The sequence below is a fragment of the Sylvia atricapilla genome, chromosome Z (genome assembly GCF_009819655.1).
Source record: "Sylvia atricapilla isolate bSylAtr1 chromosome Z, bSylAtr1.pri, whole genome shotgun sequence".
In the NCBI taxonomy this organism is placed as follows: Eukaryota; Metazoa; Chordata; class Aves; order Passeriformes; family Sylviidae; genus Sylvia; species Sylvia atricapilla.
Genome location: NC_089174.1, coordinates 58,174,861 through 58,200,104, shown reverse-complemented (window position 1 = coordinate 58,200,104; position 25,244 = coordinate 58,174,861).

Here is a 25,244-nt window from a genome sequence, read left to right as displayed (position 1 = left end):
CTGGCCAAACTCTCCAATTTAATATTTTGACACAAACAAAATATTGTTATCACTCCCTGACCTGAGGAATTCTTTTAGGCTTGTGCATTTTCTGTTTCTAACAAAACAGTATGTTGATGGTGGAATATGTATATCTTTAGATAAAGTAGAAAACAAAAAGTGTGAATAAAGACTTCCTGCTCCACCAACACATGAGGCACCAAGAAACAGGTGGCGTTCATTTCACTACTGGCTCTAACTGTATCTTACAAAGCAAAAAATTTAGAAGTCCTTTTTTGTCAGATTCATGAAGCATGAACCTATACCTTGTAATTCTTCACTCTTTCTTTCTCCTCTCAGTTATTTTTTGATGGTGGTTTTCTGATAGACCTATCACAGGATGATTGATACTGACCAGCACACCTCCACAGTATAGACACTTCCAGGAAGGCTGCAGTGTCTCCATGGACAAGAATACTACAGACTCTTGAGGAAACCCATTCCATTGTTTGATACACAATGAAAATGTGTATCACAATGAAATCCCTTTTTCTTCTGTTTAGAATTATTTTCACATATCTCAGTTTGTGTCACTTGCCTCTTGTCTTGTCTCTGGACACCACTGAGAAATTCAGTCCTTTCTTCTTAATGTAGTCCCCTAAATATTATACCTATAGATGAAGAACAGCCTCCTGAGCATTTCCTCCAAGATGGACACCCAGAAATCTCCGAGTGTCTCTGCCTTGTGACAGATGTTCCAGTCACTTCATCATCTGCATTGTTTCCCAGAGGACCCTCTCCAGTATGAATGAATGTAGAATAGTTTGAGGTGGAAGGGACCTTTTAAATGTCATCCTGCAGTAATCAGGGACATCTTTGACTACATCAGGTGGCTCAAAGGTCAACCTGACCTTGAATGTTTCTAGGGGTGGAACACACATCTGGGCACTTGTGGTACAATATCTCTGGAAAACCACTTCCAGTGCTTCATTACCATCATTGTGAAATACTTTCTTCTTATATTTAATTTAAAGAAAATTTGCTTTTTATCTTATCATTACAGGACCTAATTAGAAGTTCCTCTACAGTTTTCTTTTAGGCCCCCTTTAAATTCCGGGAGGCTGCTATAAGGTCACCGTGGAATCGTCTGTTCCCCAGGCTGAAGAACCTTAGCTCAGTCCATCTTCTGTAAGAAGTGCTCCAGCCCTCAGATTACCTGTGTGGCCCTCTGGACTTGGTGCAGCTGGTCCATGTCTTGTATCAGAGATGGAGAATACAATGTTTCAAGTGGGATCTTGTGATAACAGAGGAGAAGGGAAGAATCACTTCCTTCAACATGCTGGCCAGGTTTTTTTGATGCATGAGGTTGGCTTTCTGGCCTTTGAGCGTACAATGTTGGCTCATATCCAGCCTCTCATCCAAGAGCATCCCCAAGTCCTTCCTCGAAAGACTTCTCATAATCTATTTATCCTCCAGACTGAGTTTGTACTAGGAGTTGCCTCAGCTCAGGTTCAGGACTTTGCACTTGGTCTTCTAAAACCTCATGATGTTACCATGTACTCACTTCTTGCCGTGTGTCTCTTGTTCCTCATGTGTGTCAAATGCACCACCCAGCCTGGTACAATCTTTGAATTTGCTGAGACTTTCAGTGGATCTCTCTATATCCTTGATGAAGACGTTAAAAAGTACTGGTCTTGAACCCCAGAGGCACACCCCCATTTTCACTGATGTTCATCTGAGCTGCTGACCACTAGCCTCAGGTATCACTTTCCAAACAATTTCTCATCCCCTCAAATGCATATCTCTTCAATTTAAGAGAGAAGGAGGTTGTGGGGGACCATTTGATATGCTTTACAGAAGTTCAGATACATGACATCCATAGTTCTCAAAACAACTCCCTGTCTCCCATGTGCCTTAGCACAGGTTTTAGGAGCATCTGTCCTGTGATCTTCCCAGGCGCAGAGGGCAGGCTGACAAGTCAGTAGTTCCCAGGGTTTTCCCTTCTACCCTTTTCAAAGATGGGTGAATGTTTTCCTTTTTATTCCATTCACCTGGGTTTTCAACAGAATTTTCCAATATGGAGAGTGATATGGCATATACATCAGCCAATTTCCTCATGATTCTGGGATGCATCTCATCAGGTTTTATAGAGTTGCATATATTCAAGTTCCTCAGCTGGCTGTGAAACTGATTTTGTCGTGCAGTGGGAGGACCTTTGCTCCACCAGTCCCTATTCTGAGGTCCATTCACTCTAGAGGTGAATGGAAAAGGAAGCTGCAATTTACAATAAAGCAAGAAATATTTTGAGTACCTCAGCCTACTCCTTGACTGTTTATCCCTGTTTATCTGCCTTGCTCATAAGGGAGATCACTTTCTTTAACCTTCTTTTTCTGACTAACACATATCCTATTTTTTGCATGCCTTGCCAAGTTCAGCTCCAGCTTAATTTTGACATTTCTCACCTTATACATGCACAACTGGACTGCACCCTTATACTCTTCTTAATATAGCTGTCCCTACTTCCATTGCCTTTCACTTCTTTCCCTTTAGTCTGACCACTATATATCCATGTCCCTCTTGCATGAGGCAGTCCAGCACTCAACACTGCAAATGAGTCTCATTTGAGTGTAATACTGGGGAAGGGCTGACTGTTCTGATCTGTATGCAATGGTCTTCCTAATGTGTCAGGGTGGGGTGTTCCTCTTTGCTGCGGGGGTATATCGCTGACTCAGGTTAACTTATGTTCCCCAAGACCAAAGGGTCTTTCTCTGCACAGTTGTGCACAAGCTTACAGGCCACCAGCATGGGTTTATTTCTCATCAGCTGCAAGGGATGTTCCTATATTTTGTTGAGTTTAGTGAGGTTGCTGTCTACTCATGTTCCCAGGTTTTCCTGGGATTTCTCTGAGAGGCAATGCATACATCTGGTATATCATCTGCTCCTTACAGTTTCATTCGTTCTACAAGACATTGTCTTTCTAATAAAATTAGTGACCATCTCAGTGATTGTTGTGCTGCTTCTTACAAAAACTTGTGGTACTGCATATTTTAGCTTCTACCTAAATACTTGAGCTTGTGTTTTCACTGATGGCCATTTTATTTTCCTCTGTCTCATTACACAAGGCGTTAAATGGCTTCTGTTAGTTTACACTGACAGAAAGACAGTTGTTATGCTACCAAATCTGAAGAAATCAAATTCAACTAATTCCAAAACACAAACCACTATTTTACTGCAGCATTTTAAAATTCACTTGTATCTTTTACACAAGCCTGTCAAGAATGACATGAAAGATCTTGGCTTTAAATGTAATTGTATTGAAATTAGCAGGCATCTTACCATTAATTCCACTGGAACAACTAAGCCAGTGGTAAGGGCCTAGGAAAAATCCTACCATATGTGACTTTTATATATTCATAACTGAGATAAGTAGAAAGTTATTTTCTTTTCAAGACTGTGTTAGTGGGTGGGGTGTTTTTGTTGTTGTTGTTTTGTTGTTTCGTTGTTTTTTGTTGTTGTTGTTGTTAGGTTTTTTGTTTGTTTTTGGTTTTGTTTTTGGGGGGGATTTTGTTTGTTTGTTTGTTTCTGGTTTTGTTTTTTGTGAGTTTGTTGGGTTTTGGGCAAAGCGTTATTTGCCCCAATATTCTGTAATAAAATAGAAAGATTTTCACTATTCTAGAATTTTTCAGAGTATTACCATTTGTTTTGCTTTTAAAAAATTATTTAAGAACAGAAAAAACCTTTGCATTTTTTTAAAGAAGAAGCAAAAAGTCTCAGGAGTTTTAGATAAAATGTGATATGGAATTTGAGCATGAAATGGCAATTTATGCTTCTATACAACACATATGATTGTACATGTTGGAAACATATGCAAGATGCAATTGCTATTTCTTTCTCTATCCCAGATTTTTAGAGCAAATCTGATAATCTATCATGTCTTAAGAATATCATTATCCACACCCAACTCCACATACAGCCTTAAAAATTCTTTTGTAGCATAATCCAAATAAATAAAAAGCAAAATTTTAAATAATAAACTATAAGCAGTGTTCATCAATTTTTATGCTTTATTCCATGTTACTTTTGCACTTGAAGCAAGAAGTACAAATCAATTTTTTGAAACTTTTTGTTTAAAAACATTTTTTATAAGAATATATTTACTTTCAATATATGAAAACCAGAATAACTTTTCAGTATCAGAATACCTCACCTTATATTTTGGTAATATGATCTGACTAAATTATTGACAAGAAACCAAAGTATGATTTTCAGTCTTATATTTTTCTTTATCTTGGGAGGAAAAAAATTTGCCTTATTTTCCTTGAGGAATAGGAGGAACAGCAAACACACATCTTATTCAACAGGTAATTCACAAGCATTTTTAAAACCCACCAAAAACATAATTAATAAGTTATAAATATAATGGAATTTTATTTTATGCAGTATGAAGTAAGTACTCTGGGGATGGAGACATGCAGTTTACATTCTCACACTTGGATTTGTATTTTTAAACTCTCGATTAGGAGAGAAACACAGAATGTCTATTAAGTTTGTCCTTACTGGTTGTTATTTTCTTGCATTGAGTTGTGACAGATTTACCTGTCTTTGAATGTCATTACAGGTTAATCAGTAACTGACAATAACTACATTCTTCTTTTTCAGCATGTACCAAATCCTTCCAAGTAAAGATCACCCTTTTCCGATTTCCTCTTACTATTCTGAGGAACATGCATTTATCTAGAAGCTGAGATAAAACACTCTTTGCTAATAAAATAAGAAATTTCTGACAGTGAGAAGATTTTGTTGCAAATGCTCTGTTTTAGGACCAGTTCCTGGAGTCATTATTTACTTGCATGCTTCTAAACACTCAGCCAAAGTAAAACCCCATTTTATTTCTTATAGCTATTAGCTCAAACTGGGGCAATCTGTTTATAGAAAGCATTGCAAGTTTTCCCCATGTATTAGAAGGGCAGAAAAAAGCTGCACTCCACTCTTACTCATTTTAAAGCAATGTTTCTCTTTAGTTTTGAAGTTTTGAAGAGAAAATCACTACATCAAACTCATATTTATACAATATTGCAGAATTGTTCAATAGTTTTGCTTTCTTCATGCTTTGCCTCTGCTTATCTCCGTGTTTTAGTTTTGCTGCCACTTGAAAGCATGCAATTGACTGATACAAGGCATGAAAGAATGTGACAAAGAAAGTTATCAAGTGCCTTTACATCAGCACTTTTTCAGATGACGTGTTAAAAACGGTTCCACATCAGGAATAATGTCTTGAAGAGAATATATAATCTGTATTTACATTTTTACTCGCATTTTAAGAAGTTCTGCATTTTGTAGAAGTAACCTCTAGTTTTAAGTTGATTTATTTCCTTTCAACTCCACTGCTTTCCATGCCTTCCCCTTCTTCTTTTCACACTCCTGAAATTAGAAAGATGAACAAAAATATATTTGTTGTGTTTGGTTGATACATCAAAAAAATTTTGGATATATAGGGAGTGATAATTTATCTACCTTTGTGTAAACTGGAAAATAGCAATTTATTTCTTCAGAATTTCATAAACACCTCAGACTCTTTTATATGCAAAGCCAATTTTTTTTCTTTTTTATATTTCTATGCTATGTTGATTGTTGTTTAAACTAAAGCCTTTGAAAAACAACAAAAATCTCTATTTTAAACTCGAAGCATAAAGAAAAAATACTTGAATGAAAACAAATAGCAGATTACATGAATTTGGAAATGTTCTTTTGTATTGTTTATGAGTAAGTAGCCACAAAGTGGATATATTATAGTTACCAGCAGATTTTGGCACAGCCCATGCCAAAAGTTAGTGTGACAGAGGACTGCATTGTAGGTTGTATTGTATGGACATTAAGAACCACCTCTACCAGAGATGTTCAAAGAGCCATATAGAATGGGAAGATTCACCTTGTATTCAGACAAGATAGATACACAGTAAAGGGCAAACATTTTGTGGCTTTACTGCAGAGTGACCTCTACAGGCCACACAAAGTACCCACCACAGTTGACAAATCAGTGTTAGGCTTTCTCCTTTCATGTGGACTTTATTGCACTTAAAATTTTTACGTGATTGACTATCAGATGGCAAGCCACAGGAAACAAATAATCAGGATTATTTAATGATGTCATTTTACTTTGGTCAACTTACCTTTTCAAATATGGCAAAATCTTGCCTTATGAATTGCTTATGAAATTATGAACTCTATTTCTAGCTTACTGATTCATCAGTGTTGTTTGGTATGTATGACCTTTTACTTTTATACTGTTCACTTGCCTTTAAACTTGTGTTCCTTCATACTAGGGATTAGGTTTCAGCAGATGGGTGAATGAATTTGTCCACAGAGAGAGGTTTTCTTATCCTGTTTGTGGCTTGGTAATTTGAGTGTTTTCTCTGTCTTTACTCTACTACTATGTTAGCCCACATAGCTCACTAACTTTTCACAATGCTGTGTCAGAAAAAACAAAACTCTGCTTCTTCTTTATTGTGCTAAACAGACTCAATAGTACATATGGAAATAATATAATCAGAACAAGTAAGAGACAGTTGAGAATAGAGAAGATTATAAAAAGGGAAAATTAATACCTCTCTCTCTTAACTGATATGAAACACATTCATGTACTTGAACATAACTGACAAAACTGACTGAAAATCATGAGACCAGAAAGAAGAATGCCTTACACATCCTACAGAAAGCATATTTTAGAACAGAAAATCAGCATCACACAACTTAAGTGGTTATATATAATCTATCTCTGTGATTGTTGACTTTAAATTTTTCCTCCTTACTGCTTTCCACTAAAATCAGTTTTAAAAAAGTAATAGTCTCATAATATCTAATTTCAAAATGAAAAATAGAGATTAGATAGTTGAACTACAAGTGTATACCTTGCCAACCAATCAGGACTGGAAAATAAATCATATTCAAGATTTATCTATTATCAACACAGGTAGAATTTCACCCTTTTATCTGGAAAAAGTTTTGGCCATATTAAAAAATGTTCAGTAGTGATTATTAGAATAGAATAAGACTTATTAAATGTTCTACAGAAGAAAGATAATTCTACTGATTTTTACCTCACTATATAATTCATTTTTTAGAAAGGAAGTATTGCAAAGGAACTATATATTATCATTAGGTCAAAGACAAGATATTTTAGTAATGACTCCCATTAATTTATTTCTGTTTAATAACAGTGTCACTGTAAAATCCACTAATATGAGGTTATCACAAATATAAGTTAAAATTTTTTCAGAGGAAAAAGATAATACAGTGTCTAGTTCTACACATCCTGTTGTAACACTCCTGTTGGATTTGGTATGTTCTAATTTTTTGAAGACAGAGTTATTGGAAAAGGATGTGCTTTTCCCTAAAGCAAACATAAAGAACATCAACAAAAAAATTATCAAAAATATTTAATTGTTCAGCAACATTTTTTGAGTCAGCTGAAAAACCATGAATAACACAGGTAAATCTTGAAAATTAGGTTCCAAAATTCATAACAATTACATGATGTAATAATAATGTGGCAGATCAAAACTATACAGTTTTCTCATTAAAACTGTTTTACTGAAAAGTTTATATTTCAACATTTTTTTCAGCAATAATATTCTTCAGATATGCCCTGGTTTTACTTCAAGACTACTACCTATAATGCAATAGCCAGTATATGCTAATGGAATATTTGAAATTATGATGCTGAACTAGGGAATAAACTCCACTACTCTATTGATGTATTGGATTCACAGGTATTGCACATCCTTTTTAAATATTTTATAGTACTTTGTTTGGGTTTTTGGGGGTTTTTTTTTGCAATGGAGCAAAAATTATTTTGAAATCTTAGAATGTTTTATTGAGGGAAATGATGTTTCATGGCTGTTGCAGGGAAAAAACTCAAATGAAAACTCAAATTAAAATGAAAATTAAAATATTTTTTTAGAAACATCCAAACTGCCAAAACCACCATGATCCACTATAAAAGTTCTATGCTGTAAAATTATTACTTCTAAAATGTAGAGATAGCTGAGAGACAAATTCCTTTGAATTATATACAGAGAACATTCTATGTATACAGATACACTGAAAAGTGTGCTAAGCTGCTGAAGAGAGAGATAGAGAAAACAGAAAACCAAACATTAAAGCATCAAAGGTTGATGAGAAGCTGGAAGAATAGTGGCCAACTATGCTAAAGATGATCACCCTCTAACCTGTAAGCAGGAGCAAGTAACCTGGTACCAATCACATTGGTGCACTGCAATAGGCGAAAGTGATACTAAATGAGACTATGGAAAATAACTGAAATACCCAGTTATGCATAATATGCTCTGTGCGTATAGGTGTACAACATATTCCACATGTACAGTTTCTGGAACCTGTACTGTTAAACAGTACATTTCTGGAGTGTTGGTCGCTTGTGGATGTACATCAAAGCTAAGTCCCCTATTAGCTTCTATGACATGGAACTTTCCAGGGTTTTTTCATATTCAAACTTTATGAAGTGCCTGTAGGTGGTACTGATATATGTGCCAAAACAAGATTAAATAAACTAAAGGAATTTTTTTAATAGCATTCAGTTGTTTGGGGGGTGTTTTTGTGTTTTGTTTGGAGGTTTGTTTTTTTATTTGTTTTGTTTAGGGTTGTTTTTTTTTTAATACCTATTTGTGTGCTTATACGAATTAAAAAAGGGATAAAGAACTCTAACACTGAAATTACTTTAACTAATCTCATTGCATAGCTCCATAAAATCTGTCAGGATTCCATCAGAAAAGGCCTGAACACCTGTGCCATATGGGCACAGAGAGACTGCTGTGGACCATATGCTGGGAAAACGGCCCAGGAAGGATTACCAGTGATTGGATAGTAGCATGAGAAGCTATGCAAGAAGAATGTCTATCAACCACAGCCTCACAACTCAGAATTATCAGCATTTGAGCTAACTGCTGTAATAATCTGGTATGTACAGCCTTGTAAAGAAGAAAGGCCTATCAAACCAAATGGTATCTGAATATGTAATTCATAGACTTTAATTGTAAAATATCAGTGCACTCAAAGTAATTTATAAATAATGTCTTTTAAACTAAAATCAACCAGGCATGAGATAGATAACCAATAATCTCCTTAAAAATTATGCATATTATAAAATATTGATCTTATTACTCAGGGAGGAGAGAAGGGATGAAGATAGGGCTGTAAGGAAAATAGTAAACAATTCTGATGCAGACTGCAAACCCATATGCAATCTTTAAAAATGTAAGCAGTCAGTTTTATGCAAATGCAACCGAAAAGGTAAGATCCACTTCTTTCTTTTAAATACAGTGTATTCTTAGTCATGAGATATTCACCAAGTATTCAGTACAGAATGCTGCATAATTCTATTAAATAGAAAGATAATTCATAAGTATCATCACATGGTAATAACTTAGAAAGAAAAGACATGTTTTAAGGAAAACACAGTAAAGATAGATCTATGCAGGATTACATAATTTTAATTTTTTCCTGTATATTTTTTATTAGAAATTAAATTAATCTTTTACTTTTATTTTGTAGTGCAGTAGCTGTATTGCTACCTGAGTAAACATATCAGTTTCAGTGACCTTAAAACAAATAGTTAGCTCAATACTAATGTAATGGCATTTTGTGCGTCAGACTTTCTAAAAAAGTCTAATAGAGTATTTCACATGTGTTTCCTGGCAGAGCTTTCTTATACAAAAACTCATACTTCTGAAGTTATTATCTAACTGGGACTTTTCCCCAGTCTCTTTTGAAGCAATATGCATGGAAGAAAAAAAGTTTTTATTAGCACCCAGAAGTCATGCCAGAAAAGTAAAGATCATATATCTGCTGACAAGTACTATGAACTAGTACTAGTAAACAAGCATTGGAAGTGGTAAAAACTTATACCAAATCAACATGAAGGTTATAATTTCTTGCTCTTCTGTATTTATGTGCAATTTCTTTATTGTCTTACTCACTTGCAATTTGTTTGCCTCTCTTTAACCCCAAATATATCACAACCTCCTAGATGTGGTGATTAAAAGACATTTTGAATATTATTAAGGAAATTTTCCATTGCCACAAATATGCTGGAGAAGCAATGGAGAAATTATGAACCTGACAAGAACAAATAATGACATTCAGAGGAGTGTCTTTTGACACTTTTGTATTATTAATGCACATTAGGTGTACCTTTATCTTAAACATTGCATTGGAAAAAAAATAGGGTTTTGTTTATTTTTCAAATATTATATGGTTCCCTTTCTTTCAAGCTTTTTTTTCTCATTTTCATCACTGCGTGGTAAAAACAAAAAAGAAACAAAAAAGAAACGAAACAAAAAAGAAACAAAAAAGAAACAAAAGGAAGCCAAAGGAAAATTAAAAAAAAAAATCAAAATATTAATATCTCCTGAGACAGGAAAAATCAACCTTGCCTGTTGCACAAATGAATTATTAGCTTGAGCAGTTCTGCAATTTTTCCAAGATGCAATCATTTCAGGGAAATGTGAAGTTTTAGTAGCAGGAATGTCCTGTTTCTGAAGCCTAACCCAGAGTAAAGCCTGTCTCCTGGCAGCCACAGTGATTGAGACCAGAATCCAGAAAAAGCAGTTGAATGACCAACTGCCAATGGAAGGAGATTTACACCTTTAAATCAGTTAGGTTTTAGAAAGTTCAGGATTCATTGAGTTTAGTGACCATTGAATGATGCAGCTCTTTCCTTCAGAAGCATTAATGAAGAAAAAGTCTCTCCATTTAATACAGAAATAATAATTTAATTCCTGCCAATGTGTGGACAATTATGGAGGGAATGGAAATATATTTGCTTTCATTACGATAATGCCAAAGGGAAAGTGTCTAAAAACCCACTCACCTCATGTTATTAAGTAGCAGAAAGAAACTCATAAATCACTATTCATTTTGAATCACATAAAATAATCATGTCTAATTAGGACCTTATTATTAGATTATTCATCTTGTTTTTTTGGGAGCAGTCCAAAATATTAAGTCATAATATATAGTCTATCACAAAACGTTCTGCTATGTGCTGGCACATGTATTGGTTTCAAATATTTCCTTCCTGTTTTTAATTTGCATACTAGAGACCATTATTAAAAAAAAAAAAATCACTGAAAAAGCACCTCTGCTGTGGACAATAGTACACACTGTACTGTGTGTACAGTCAACATAAATGCCTTTTGCTTTGGAATTTCGTATTGCTTGCTATCATATGAGATTCCCATTAAATTCTTCTTAACAGCTTGGAAACCTGGACTGGTAATACTTATTTTTCTGTATCCTTTTTTTCCTAAAATTTTATGGTCCACTTTGTAGCCATTACTTTTAGTATGTCAAATAAATGATTGAACTTGCTTCTTTATGAAAAGTTATACTATTCTCATTTGTCTGTGGTTTGGAGTGAGATGCAAGAGTTTGCTTCAAAACTCTTGGCTCCTGCCATGGCTTCTGAAATCCTTCAACTGTATTACTAGATAGTTCATTTCTGAGAGGCACCATTCAGACTCTTTAAAAAACCTGACCTATGTGCTGTAACTCAAATGATCCTTTTGAATTCTATCTCTCAAGATCAATAAGATCTAGTTTCTTAAAAGAAATGTTTTCTTATAGTTACTGGTTAAAAATTATTTTCCTAACAACATATTTTCCTGAGTAGCATAAATGAAAAGGGAAAAGAGAGAAGATATAACAATAAGTGCACAATCAGTGCACAACAGTCAACTAAAAAGGATAATAAGCAGTATTTCAGCATTCACAATGGAAACTGAAAATAATCCCTGTTAAATACACTCAATAGAAATGCAGAAAGCATTTTCAGATTTGATATAAAATTGAAAGAGCTTCGCTGAATTCAGTGGAATTTTGCTCAAGTAAATCACCTAAGAATTTGCTTTCCTGGCTGAGGGGAATAAAAAAGTATTATTAATTTAAAATATTAGTGGATGGGTTTTCTCAGACAGTAGCTTTTCAACAAAAATCTTCCGTCTTTTCTTCTTCTAATACATGTCAGCTGAATCAATCATGTGAAATGTTCTAACTTGTAAAAATTAAATAAGATACTGAGGCAAAAATAAGATAGTTAGTTGTAGAGCAAAATGTAGTTGTCTATTGGAAAACCTAATGAATGGCTTTCTCTACCTGAAACATCATTGGTTAATATAAGAAAGGTTGTAAAAAAAGAGAAAGCACCTATGAAACTAATGTAATGCAGTAGGCAAAAGTCTTCAGATCAATTTAAAAAACACCAAGAAAATTAAATTCTCAGGTGAGGTATAAGCTTCTTAATGATGGCAAAATTTTCTGCTGTATCTAGCAATTGCATGTTGTATTAAGTCATCAAATGCATCCAATATTATTTAAAGCAAAGTTAGGAAAGTTAAATAACTATAAAAATGAAGTCATTATATATGCTTCAAATTCATCTTCAGGAAATGTCATGTTGAAAAAGATCACATACCATATTGAAATGTTGTATCAAATATGTCTGTAGGCACATTTGATTGTTAAAATAATTGCCTGATCTTCCATGGTAACATGAATAATATGCTGTATCTATATTTTTACAAAAAATTTATATGTTTCTGGAAGAAGTCTGTAGCTGTCCCTGACTTTTAGTAGTCAAAAAGCTATACAAACCTAGGAAATTATGCACAAATGTTCATGGGAAGAATGTTCCTTAGTCCTTATCAGCCTTCACATACTGATTTAAAATAGTTCTGATATTTGTCATGTCAAATGCAGCAATATTTTCAGGGGCATACTTACTATGAAAAAGAATTTTCTGAAGGCACAGGAGCTTCAAGATGTTCTAGTGCTGACATTTCGAGATACACTGGTTGCAATATGGATTTTTGCTTGCTCCACAATCCTTTCAGGGTGTACTTGCTGTGATGTGCACATAACCATGGCCACAGATGCTTTGAAGCGTAACTCTTTCCGTGTAGATGTATATCCTACTTAACATTGGAGTTCCAGCCTGTCCCCTACAGCAGCACACAAAAAAGCAGCAGGGCCCTAGTCATCTGTCAATCAAGCCAACAACTCATTGTAATAATCCCAGTCACAGTAGAACAGATAACAAGGACTACAGCAATCAGCAAAAGTCAAAATTATCTGGTCTTCAATATACAATCAAGCAAGCAAGCCCCATGGTAAGTACAAGAACCTTTCAGTTACTAGCTAAAGTTATAAATTTGGGCTAGTACACTCCAATCAAATCTGGTATCTTTAACCCTTTAGCCCTGTTGTGTTCCTAAAATAGACCGCTGTGGTTTAAGCCCCATGGAGAGCTTAGCACCATGCAAATGTTCACTTACTACCTGTCAGAGTCTGTCCAAGGATGTGATATGCCTCACAACTGTCTCCAATGATTGAGAACAGAGACCCCAGACTCTGAAAGAAGCCCCTGGCCTGCCTGAGGTGGAACGTTTTCCAAGTCTTGGAGGACTGGTCTGCACCTCCATGAGAACGGAGTGCAAGAACAATGGAACTGGTCCCAGTGGACTGAGCCAAGGCTGCTTGCCCAAACTGATCTGTCCATACCAGAGTACGGACATGTACGGTGTGCAGCCTGTTCCTGAGCACCCAACCCCAACACAGGTGACTCCTGCTTTGGCTCTGTGCCCCTCGCTTTGGTTCCTGCCTTGACTAACCTATAAAAACTCTGGCGACCCCTGCTCACTTTCGTGTACACCCCACTGGAGAAGATTGTGTCTATAGGCATCTTGGCCTCGAGGACTCGTCCCTCCACATTTGGGAGCTATAATCCCCTTCCCCTCTTTCTCTATCTTTCTTACTATCCTTTATTTCTCTCCCCACTATTGCATTTTGGTGGCACTAAATAAAGGTGCATTTTTTGTTGAATAAACTGAGTTGTCCCCTGCTGTGTCTTTTGCGCTCTGAGAGCCTTAAAACAAACCATCAGGTCTCCTGCATATCCCTGACACTACCCTAACAGTTGAGATAGACAACTGAAAGGATAAATGTGAGAAAACTCATGGGTTAAGGTAAAATAGATTAACAGGTAAAGTAAAAGCTGCAGAACAAAGTAAGGAATTCTTCTACCACTTCTCAAGGGCAGGGAGGTGTTCAGCCATCAGGTACACAGGTTTCCAACATGTGTTAATGGTGACTTGAGAAGGCAAATGTCATTACTCCAATTGTGCTCCTCGTTCTTCTTCTTCCTAGCTTTATTTACTGTTCTTGATGCCGTATGGCATGGAATAATCACCTTTGGGTCAGTCTGGTCAGCTTTCCTGGGTCTGTCTCCTCCCAATTTCCTGTGCACTGCCAGGCTCCTCATTGCAGAGAAGCATGAAAAACAGTCTTGATGTTTTGTATGAATTGTTCAGCAATAACTAAAGCATGACTATGTTATCAACTCTATTTTCATCAAAAATCCAAAACACAAAACCATGCAAGCTACTATGAAGAAAATCAAACATATCCTACCTTTAAACCAGTACAAGAAAGAAAGAATAGTGATAGGCAAGATACCATGCATAAATTGATGATATATATTCCATGTAGATCAATTAAATAGAATTTTAATTCAATGATTTTTCCCTGCTTTGTTTTCCTTCATTCATTGCTTTCTTCACGATGCAGTGTTTGTTCTCATTTTACAGCTACTGTTCAACATGCTGGCCTTCCAGCCTCCCATTCATGCTCTGTAACCTTACCATCTTCTTCCTTACCATTTCTTCTATGTTCAAAATGCCACTGAGAAAACTTCATGGGCAATCTCATAGACCACTGTGCATAATGGATACCAGGAATGCAGGCTTCTCCTACTTTTCCTACAAAAAATATTTTGATTTCAATTGAAATATTCTGTGGATGTCCTCATGTTGTCAAAGGATGTACTTGTTGTGGCCTTGAATATGACTAAAGGTAGGAAGTTTTAATTGCTTCTTAAAAGTCTATCTCAGTTTGAAGGTAATTCCCCTGCTAATAAACTAAAAAGAATCCTTGAAATTCCTGTAAATTTTTTTTGCAAAAATTATGATGGTAGTCATGGTTTGGTAAAAGAACTTATACTGTGGTATCTTTAATGTTTCATACTTGACTATCTTAGGTTTTATTTGCCAGATATATATTTAATACCTTTGGATTGCACTAATGAATGTGAAGACTGAGGGCATGTGACTTAATTTTTAGGGTGAAATGAATGAGCTTGTTGTGGCTTCCACACCTTCATTTCCATGTGAGGAATTAATGAGCCCTTTACCTCCTCTGACCTATCTTCTTCTCATCATTGATACCCATGGCTTTCAATTTGCTTCATTCTCTTTAACTGTTTTATCATATATATACTACTAATCTCTTTAGTAATATATATATTTCTATTCTATTCTATTCTATTCTATTCTATTCTATTCTATTCTATTCTATTCTATTCTATTTGTTCTGTTCCATTCGTTCCATTCTATTCCCTTCTTCTATTTTGTGGAAATTATCTTATTCCTTAAGGTTTATTTTACTGTTTAAATGTCTAAACTTTTTTTCCTCACTTGAGACTCATAAATACACTTAAGAATCTTACTAAATTAATGAAAAATAGCTCCCCAAAATGCTGGATTTCTTCCTTTTTTTCCCCATCAAGATGTTGCTTTGTTTTCAACTTCTGTACATGCTCAAAAACATTATCTGTGAAACTCTGAGAATTAAAGTAATTAAGGAAAATATCCAGCTGAATGAGAAACGATTATGACCATTGTCAAATCTCAGTCTTCATATTGACAATTGATCATGGTACTGAAAAAGAAAGTGAAGTAAGACTAGAATATTCACACGGAGGATCAGTATTTTCTGAGAAAATTTTAGTGTGAAAGACACGTTTGTAAATTTTTCTCTCAGTTACAGCCAAAAGAAAGTAGTATTAAAAAAGTGTATCTGGCTGAGCTGGAGTTCATTTTCACATAGCAGCCCTCTCCAGCTTTGCATTGGCAGCCAAATGTAGGCGATACACCAGTGTTTTGGCTAAGCTGAGCAACACTGGCACATCATCAGCTCTATCTTTCTAACAGTGCATCCAACAGTAGGCAGGGATTTGGCAAGATCCTGGAAGGGGACACAACAAGGAGAGCTGACCAAATTGACCAAAAGGATATTCCGTACCATATTATGTCTACTCAGCCATAAAAAACCAAAAGAGTGGAGTGAAGGCTATGGGGAAAGGAATTGAGAGTTGCATCTGCTGCTGATATTTGCCTTCCAGAGCAACCAATACATGTACTCAAGTCATAGTTCCCAGGCAGTAGGACAACATCTACTGATGGGAAGTAGAGAACAAACATTTTGTTTTTCTTTGCTTCTGTATACAGCCTCTATTTTTGCTTTGTCAAACTGACTTTATCTTGACTCATTCCATGGCTTTTTCCATTTTATTTCCTCCCTGCCTGTCCTGCTGAGTGGCTTGGTAGGCATATGCCAAGGAATGTCAGGAGATGCATACATTAATTTATTAGCAAAAAATTTTATTGTGGTAAGCACTGCAAGGATAATACAATGTGATATTCTTTTCTATGCACTATCATAAGCTGCCTGTTTAGTTTTCATTCCAGAATATTTATTGTGTGTGATGAGGCAGGAGACAAGAAGAAGTCAGTTTGCTTTTTAGAGAAAAAACAAGCATGTAGCTCTGACAGTTGGAACAAAACTGGATTTAGCTTACAAATGAGTGAATTTGAGAAGAATTCAGTGAAGGAAATAAACATGAAAAGCAGGATATCTTTTTTAGAACTGCTATTCTTCTCCCCTCCCTCTGTCTCTACCATGCCTGAAGAGCGACAGTAGAAGTTCAAATGAGTGTCAATTTATCCTTTTTCCTCATAGCCATCTGATCAAATTGAAGAGGGCTGTGCAGAAACATTAGGGAAGTGACATAATCGAAATTGAGTGATAAGTGCATATGCTGTTATATCCAAAGGAGAAATTAGAATAGATGCAGCTAGAAAGACTTGGAACAATACAAACCTAATATTTAATAGTCCCTGACAGTTTAGAGGTTTTTAATTTCATTATTTAAACTAGAAATTAGATCACCTAACCAGAGCAGATAATACTTTTGAGGCAGTTATGCATCCACCAAGTGGGCTGCAGTTTGACAGTAAGTTTAGCCAGCATAGCTTCCACAAGAGATCTAGCTAGTCACAACAGTTAGATGAATTAGATTGTACAGTCTGCTTCTTCTGTACTGCTTCCAGTATTAGAGCCAGTAGGTATGACTGCTTTGGATACATGTGTAATTTTACTGGAACCTGAAATGGAGCCACCTTGAGAGCATACACATAGAGAATAAAGGCAACAGTTCATTTCAAAACATAACAACAAGGAAAGACAGTCTTTTCTTACTGCACTTGCATAGCTCCTGGCAACCATTCAGTGCAATTAGAACAGCAGAGATATTAAAATAAAATAAATATTTTTCATAATAGTGGTAACTTTCTTCAAATCCTTTACACTGATGTGAATGTTTCAAAATTTTATAGTGAAAAATGTGAATAAGGAGCACAGCTCCTTAATATAGAAGCTTTCAGTTACATGTAACAGCTAAGGTAACTATATGTGTGAAGACATCCTTTCTTTTCTCCCTGTTGAAAGCCTGAGATTTCACAGTCTTACTGCTACCTAAATTAAGACAGGTGTTCTAAAAATACATTTCTAGGTCACATACTCTTGCTGAGACCTTTGCTGTATGAATACTTCAAGTTTAAAGTTCTAGAAGTGCAGAAGAAAGATGATGCAGTTTAAACTTGTTAGAGGCCTAGGAAAGAGATATGGAATTAAATATATGTAATTGTTATCATCAGGCAAGGTAAAAAAAACTTACTTATAACTTCTTGTTTACACATCTGCTTCAAAATGCAAAAGTACAAAATTACAATTTGGGAAAGACACTGATTTGCAGAGATTACTCATTTCATCAAGGGTCAATTTCTTAAGTGATATTTAATTGTCTTTTCACTCTGGATTCTGGGTATCATGAAAATAAATATTTTTGGCAGTCATGTTAAGGTAACTTGCATATGCACACTTAACCTATTTGAGACTTTCATGATAGAGTCCTTTCAGACTTGATAGTGTATAAATATCTAAAGTATTGTCTTTGATTTTTCTTGCTTTTCCTCACACAGTAACACGGAATGTCCAGGTTTCTGCTAGCACTGAGTGACAAAGAAACACTAAGTCATCTCTTTGTACATAAATAGCCTTCTTCTGAATATTACTGAGGTATTAAGAAACTATAAACTACAACAAGGCTATAGAATTCCAAAAGTACTAGTATGTAGTACAAAATAAAATTGCTCTCAAAAACCAAATAATTAGCAAAGCCATTTAAGTTTATGGTATCTAGCAAACACAAGAGTTTTTCTAGATAATTCTGACCTGAAAATTTTGTCTCCACTATCCCTCATGCTTCATTTATTTGCTTTCATTTAAATCTACCTTGAAATATTCACACTTTAAAAAGACTGCTGTACAACAACAGTTTAGAACCTACTTGTGAGTCTTTATTTTTATTTGTTTGTTTAAAGGTAAATATCAAAGATGATTTTAAATAACACCTACAGCTAATCAAGCAAAACTACAATAGACATTACTTGAAGGCAGCCACTGTTAGAACACAGAATGCCAAGATAATGATAAAATGTCAATAGTTTCTTCATGCTATGGCCCATCCACGTTCCCACAGAGATAATGAAGAAATTTTTAATTATTCCTCTGTTATAATTAAAATCTATTCCTCTTTTGTGAGAAAATGTTATTATTTCTAAGAAGTGAAAAAAAATCAATAATGAAAATTCATGCAGAAGTAGTACATGAGATCAAAATTCCTAGCATTATTTTATTTCAGAATTAGACTTCATATAAGTACATCCTAATTATTCTATAAATATCAAATCGGCTATAAAGAATTTGAGAAAATTAGCCATCATCACCGAATGAAAGTAGCTGAGAATTCAAATTTAATTTAGAAAGTTGAGACCTAATAATGAAATAGTGGCATCATTCTAATGAATTCTGATATAACACTTGACATGGAGCATTGGAACTACCTGTGAAATATCTGACTTGTCATTTGGAAAGTCAAATGAGTAATTCAGCACTTACTGCAATTTAAAATATATTTTCCTTAATTTGAATGCTGTTTTAAAAAGGAAAGGTTTTCATCTCTTCTTGTACTGATAATTTTTACACAGATCAAAGTGAATATTATTTACCAATTAACAAGTTATTGTTAATAGCAGTTACAAATAAAAAAAATTAAGTGAATTGACTTGAAATTTATATAAAAGTGAATTATTAGTAGTCGCATTTTCTGGACTTGTGTTCTGATTCATGTAGTTTCACAGGTAAAATGGAGAACCATGGAGACAGGATTGTGCAACATGCCCAAGATTTTAATGTGTAATTATTTTTGACACTCTTGCATGCATTAGAAATTATCTACATCATTATTTAACTCACAGTTACTTTTTTGAGTAACTGATTTAACATTGAAGTTAGGCTACATTGTCACATCATCAAATTTCTGTAGGGAGGCATTCTCATTGAAATGAATGCATATTCATTCAAGATAAAAATGAGAAATGGCAAAAAATCATGCTTAATGATATTACTGCACTGGAGAAGAATGGGACTCTGAAACTATTTTATCAGAAATTTGGCAAGATCTTACTACTGGCAATACATATACAAATCCTGCAGTGAGAGTACAAATGTCTGAGATGACAAAACTTAAAATAAAAAGTAAAATTAGATAGAGAAAGAAAAAAAGGATAGAAAATCAGATACAGTGAAGTTTTAATTTTCTCTTTTTCTAGGAATCAGCAGATCTTCTTAAGCAACGCCCAAACAAACAGACAAACAAAAAAAGAAAAGAAAAGAAAAGAAAAGAAAAGAAAAGAAAAGAAAAGAAAAGAAAAGAAAAGAAAAGAAAAAGAAAAGAAAAGAAAAGAAAAGAAAAGAAAAGAAAAAGAAAAGAAAAGAAAAGAAAAGAAAAGAAAAGAAAAGAAAAGAAAAGAAAAGGAAGAAAAGGAAAGGAAAGGAAAGAAAAGAAAAGAAAAGAAAAGAAAAGAAAAGAAAAGAAAGAAAAGAAAAGAAAAGAAAAAGAAAAGAAAAGAAAAGAAAAGAAAAGAAAAGAAAAGAAAGAAAAGAAAAGAAAAGAAAAGAAAAGAAAAGAAAAGAAAAGAAAAGAAAAGAAAAGAAAAGAAAAGAAAAGAAAAGAAAAGAAAAGAAAAGAAAAGAAACAAAACAAAACAAATACAAAACAAAACAATACACTTTTGGTTTTAGTAGATTTTAGTTTGGTTTTAGTAGATTTTAGAATTTCAGTGAGATGGTTAGATTCCAATTTCTGCAGAGATGGCTGACATGAAATCAATAGATTGCTACAAAATGCACCAGGTGTTCAATTTATGGGAAAAAAATATCTTATCTGGAGATGAGACTTTTGACCTCCTAATTCAATAAATTAAACTAATAGGAGACTAAAATTCTGACATGCATAAAGATTATCACCATGAAATAGTAACATTAAATGTATGGCACTGAGGATTACTTCAATACTTAGTTGATTATGAGGTGTTGAAATATCAATAGTTAAACAGTTTAGGACTCATTTAATTACAGCATATATTGGATGAAAAAGCATATGCAAGTGATTCTACAGTTGCTTTACAGAACTGGTGGGTTTTGGCTTTCCCAACAAGAAATTGGATGACATCCTCTCTCAGGTCTGAAGATGATACCCCTCTCTGGGAATAAAATGTGTTGAAATTACACTTGCCTTCCTATTTTTGTCTCAGAGACTGAGAAATCTGACATCTTACTGCCATTATTTGTGCAGCAGAACTTGAATTGGATTTTTCCAAAACGAATGATTAATGTATAAGAGTTTGCAATTTAATACTAGGGTTTTTTCCCTGCCCAGGCATCTTGGATCGTGTTTTCAGCAACCCATTTAACATATAAATTGGCCAAACTTGGCAAAAGTCAAGAATATGTAATAGGATACAGATGGTACAGCAGAAAGCAATATCTAGAGATTTGGGCGACTTGAATGCTCTTTAGCCCTCTACCAGCTGCTTTGGCTCAAGTGTGAATGAAGACCTTTTAAGAATCAATAAGTGTATCTTATGTTGTGCCTAAGCATTGCCCACCCAACTAGGCTGACACCAAAAACAAAAGCAACCATACGGTTTTAAGTATATTAATGAACAGGGCACTACGGCTTGATACTCAAGTTTAAATATGTTAATTTAGTACCATGAATTCCTTTCACATTGTTAATTTTCATCGGATACAAAGAAATGTAATTCTCTCCAGATTTTCAGTTTCAATGGTAACAGAAAATAAAATAGACAGCAATTTCCTGAGGCTAGAGGAAAATGGAAGAGACACACAGTTTCTTTCTTTACAAACCATAATAAAATCACAGTCAATAGATTTTAGTTATTGGAATCATAAAACAACACTAGCTGCAGTTAAAAATTAAGTCCTTTGGGGCTGTAAGTGCTCTATATGGCGTTTTCAGCTTGTAATGAATGATTACTAATTACAAGTCTCAGATTATATTGCAAGCATTTAAGTGCTGATGTCCCACTATAATAAAGCAGAGAACCTCGAGCGGTGTCTTCTTTTGTATGCAGCAGCACACTGCATTTGATGAATTGATCTTCAAGTTCTTAATAAACGCTAAAACATAAGTGATGGAGTGGATTCCAATTGTAAATGGATTCCTAGGGCATTAGATGCCGGAGGCAATATCCTAACAATACTCCATGCTTTCCTCTAACATTGACTAGTTATTACGATCAAAAGCTCTTGTGGTCGTGTATATCAAAAGCAGCATTATTGCAGTTCAAACTCTGAAATCTTTTTGACAAAAATAAAAGAAGAAAACTGGAAGACAAAAAGATACTAATCTACCCCATCACAACAGTACTAACAATCATGATCAAGCAAACAAACAATCAAATAAATAAAAGCTAGAATATGGGAAATTCTGGCTGAATTTTGTAAAAGGAATTGCGGAGGTGAGTAAAAATGGCAATATTCAGGGACATGCTGATCATAACCCTAAGCCACCTCCTATCATTGGACTTGCTTCAAGCAGGGGCTGGGGTTGGTGACCTAGTTGGTGATCTGAAGATCCCTTCCTATCCACACTGCAACTGTGGTGAGATTTCACTTTCAAATTTCAGATAAAGGCCTAACAGCTTGGGTTGTGGATCGAAAATCATACTCTCCATCAGTAGATCTGTGTCCTCCCCATTCAGTGGGGGCACAGCACACAAATGCAACTATATACACATATCCCTGAGGTTACAGACAATGCAGGAGTGTCCCTTTCAGCAAGCAAGACTACTTTGTTGCCTGGAGGCATTGCTACCTCACTCCAGCCTGGTGCCCTGAGGTAACAGATCTTTTATTGCAGAACTGTTTCTGACTGGTCAGCCCCACAGTCAACGTGCAAGGCTTTATTCATCTCAGGTATCAGGCTTTGCATTCAGTTCTGGTGGACCTTGTAAAGTTCCTGACTGCCCACTACCTGACTGCCCACTGCCCAGCCTGTCCAGGACCCCCTGCAATCCTGCCTTCCTGCATTTTAACTCTTTTTATCAACTTGAACTAATCCTAGACCTTTACATCAACTCGGAATTTCATCGTTCATGTTGTTGTCGAATTGTCACATCCATATCTCACCAATTTGGTTAGAACACTGTAAAATTCAGAAGATACAGATGCTTAGTACTTTTAACCTTGATTTAGACTTAGTCACGTCTGTTATGACAAAAGAGAGTATAAGCATGTTTACATGTTTTTGAATGGGTTCAAAAAGAATAAATATATGAAAAAATAATACAAAAAATAATTTATGAAATCATAGGTAGAACAGTATTTTTTAATTTTATTACGTTTATTTTTAGACATGTAAGTAAATTATATTTTTATATAAACTAGTTTCAAAGAGTAAGTATTAATTTTTTTCCAAAAATGTGATTGAAAGCATACCATTATAATCACAGATTTAAAAATTACAAAAATTATTTTAAAATGCCTGAATGGTTAAGTAAAGAAAAAATTTTGATCAATAAGGCTGCAAGAGACATTTCTGCATTGGTTTTTTTTCCTCACATCCAGCATGACTGTCTTAGTTTGCTCCCACTGCCCCTAATTGTCATGCCCTTTACCACTACTACTATGCAACACAGTTAAAAAATCACATGAATTTCACAAGAAGTACCTTCATCTAAAATATCTAATTTACATTTCAAATAACTAAAGACACAGAATGGGCTTAAACACATTTTGTCCAACATGAAAATCCATTATAAAATCTCATTTGTAGAAGCTCTTGTTTAAACTTGCAACTTCTATGGGACTGTTTTTGTGTTGGTGCCTTTCCAGCAATCACAAAACATGGATGAAAGAGGATCTAGGAATCCTTATGGCTCTATCAGTGTGCTCAGAATAGAGTCAGGTAACAGAACTGTCAAAAAAAGCCCAACGACTCTTTGGATCACAACTGTCATTATGAACAGTTGCTGGTGGCTTATTAGCCATGGTTTTCCCAGTAAAAATAGAGGCATCTAAAGTGCTGCTGATAGTAGTGCATTCATGTTGACACCACATGTCAAATATCATCAGCACACCTGCACTGTCATGAGCTACAAAGAGTGTTTTTCAAAAATTATGAAAATACTTTCCTGATTTCATTACATCATTGTGTTCTGAAAACAATTCTTTGTGAACTTTATTTTGTCCTTTTCATTATTGCTTGAACACAAAAAATGTCCCGTAGAAATTGCAAGAAAAACCTTTTGTCATTGTCTCCTCCCCTTCATCTCCTAATAGATTTTGGTGTTCAAAATAATTTCATTTTTTAACTATTTTGCCATCCTTCAAAATACAGTGGAAATCACAGACATAAACCTTTGTGGTAAGCTAGCATTGCCATGTGCCAGTTTTGAAAAATAAAACTTTGGTTTGTGTTTCACTATTGTTACTTGATCACATCTAGCTCACATTTTCCCCTTTTAGCCATGGCTGTAACTGGGGATATACTCGGTGGACTAGCCTGATATAACAGAAGGAAAAGTTTAGGATTTTCCTGGTGTCAATATCTTTTAAAAATTTGTAATTTATTTTTCTCACATTATGGTTAAAAGAATACAAAACAGCAAGGTCATGCTAAAGGATTATTAAATGTTCCAGCTTAAAAATTGTGAAATTTAGTTCGCTGTGCCTACCTAGAACAATCTCTAAAATTAATAGGCAGGTCAGCTACATTTTTAAAATAATACATAAATTCAAGAGATGTAAGGATTTAATGGCCACATCACATTTATGGTTTTACTGTAAAAATAAAATTGCGGATTAACAGATATGTTAAGGTTTGTGCAGGGTAGAAAGAAATGGAATATCCAAAATTAATGGAAGAAAATAATGATTATTTAAAAAATTAAGCTATTCAGCAACAGATATCCAGGAGGTTGTGTTCAGAAATACTTAGATAAATAGATATGCCAATTAAATACATATGGTGGGCAAAACTAGTGGTATTCACCACATATTGTGGAATTAGTATCATATTAGCTGTGCTAATTTGGTACAATTAACCTTTTGTAATTGCTTTAAAGACCTTGTCTAACCATGCAGGATATTACTTCATTGAAGAAATAACTGATCAAGTATAAAACTAGAGGCAAGGCTTCAAGAAACTAATTACACTGTCTGCATAAAGAATATTTTTCCTGCTAAGGTTTAAGTCACCTTTCTATATTGGTATATTCTTCCAGACAATCTTAGTAATGGAGAATGATTGTTCAAAGTTAAATATTTGGCTTTCATTTTTCTCCTCTGAATTTGAGCTGTGAAATGCAACTGAATACTTATATGCGTTGGGACAGAGGGAAGAAAGATGATAAAAGCAGAGAGTAGTTTACAATTGTGTATTAAAATTAAGGATACTATTTGCAAATTTTGTGCTTCATTGCCCAACATATGCTGATGCAGACAAAAAGAACTAGCACAGATGTTTTCCCAGTAATAGGTTCCGTAGTAACTGGCCAAGTGACAGAATGCTAGAGATCGATCACTTGAGTAAAGTATTGTGTACTGGTATGGGTTTTGAAAGATATAAGCTACATGGATCAGATTTCCTGAATTAGTATCTTATTCTGTGTAACTAGAAAGGGAATATAAAGTTGGGGGTCCCTTTTGAG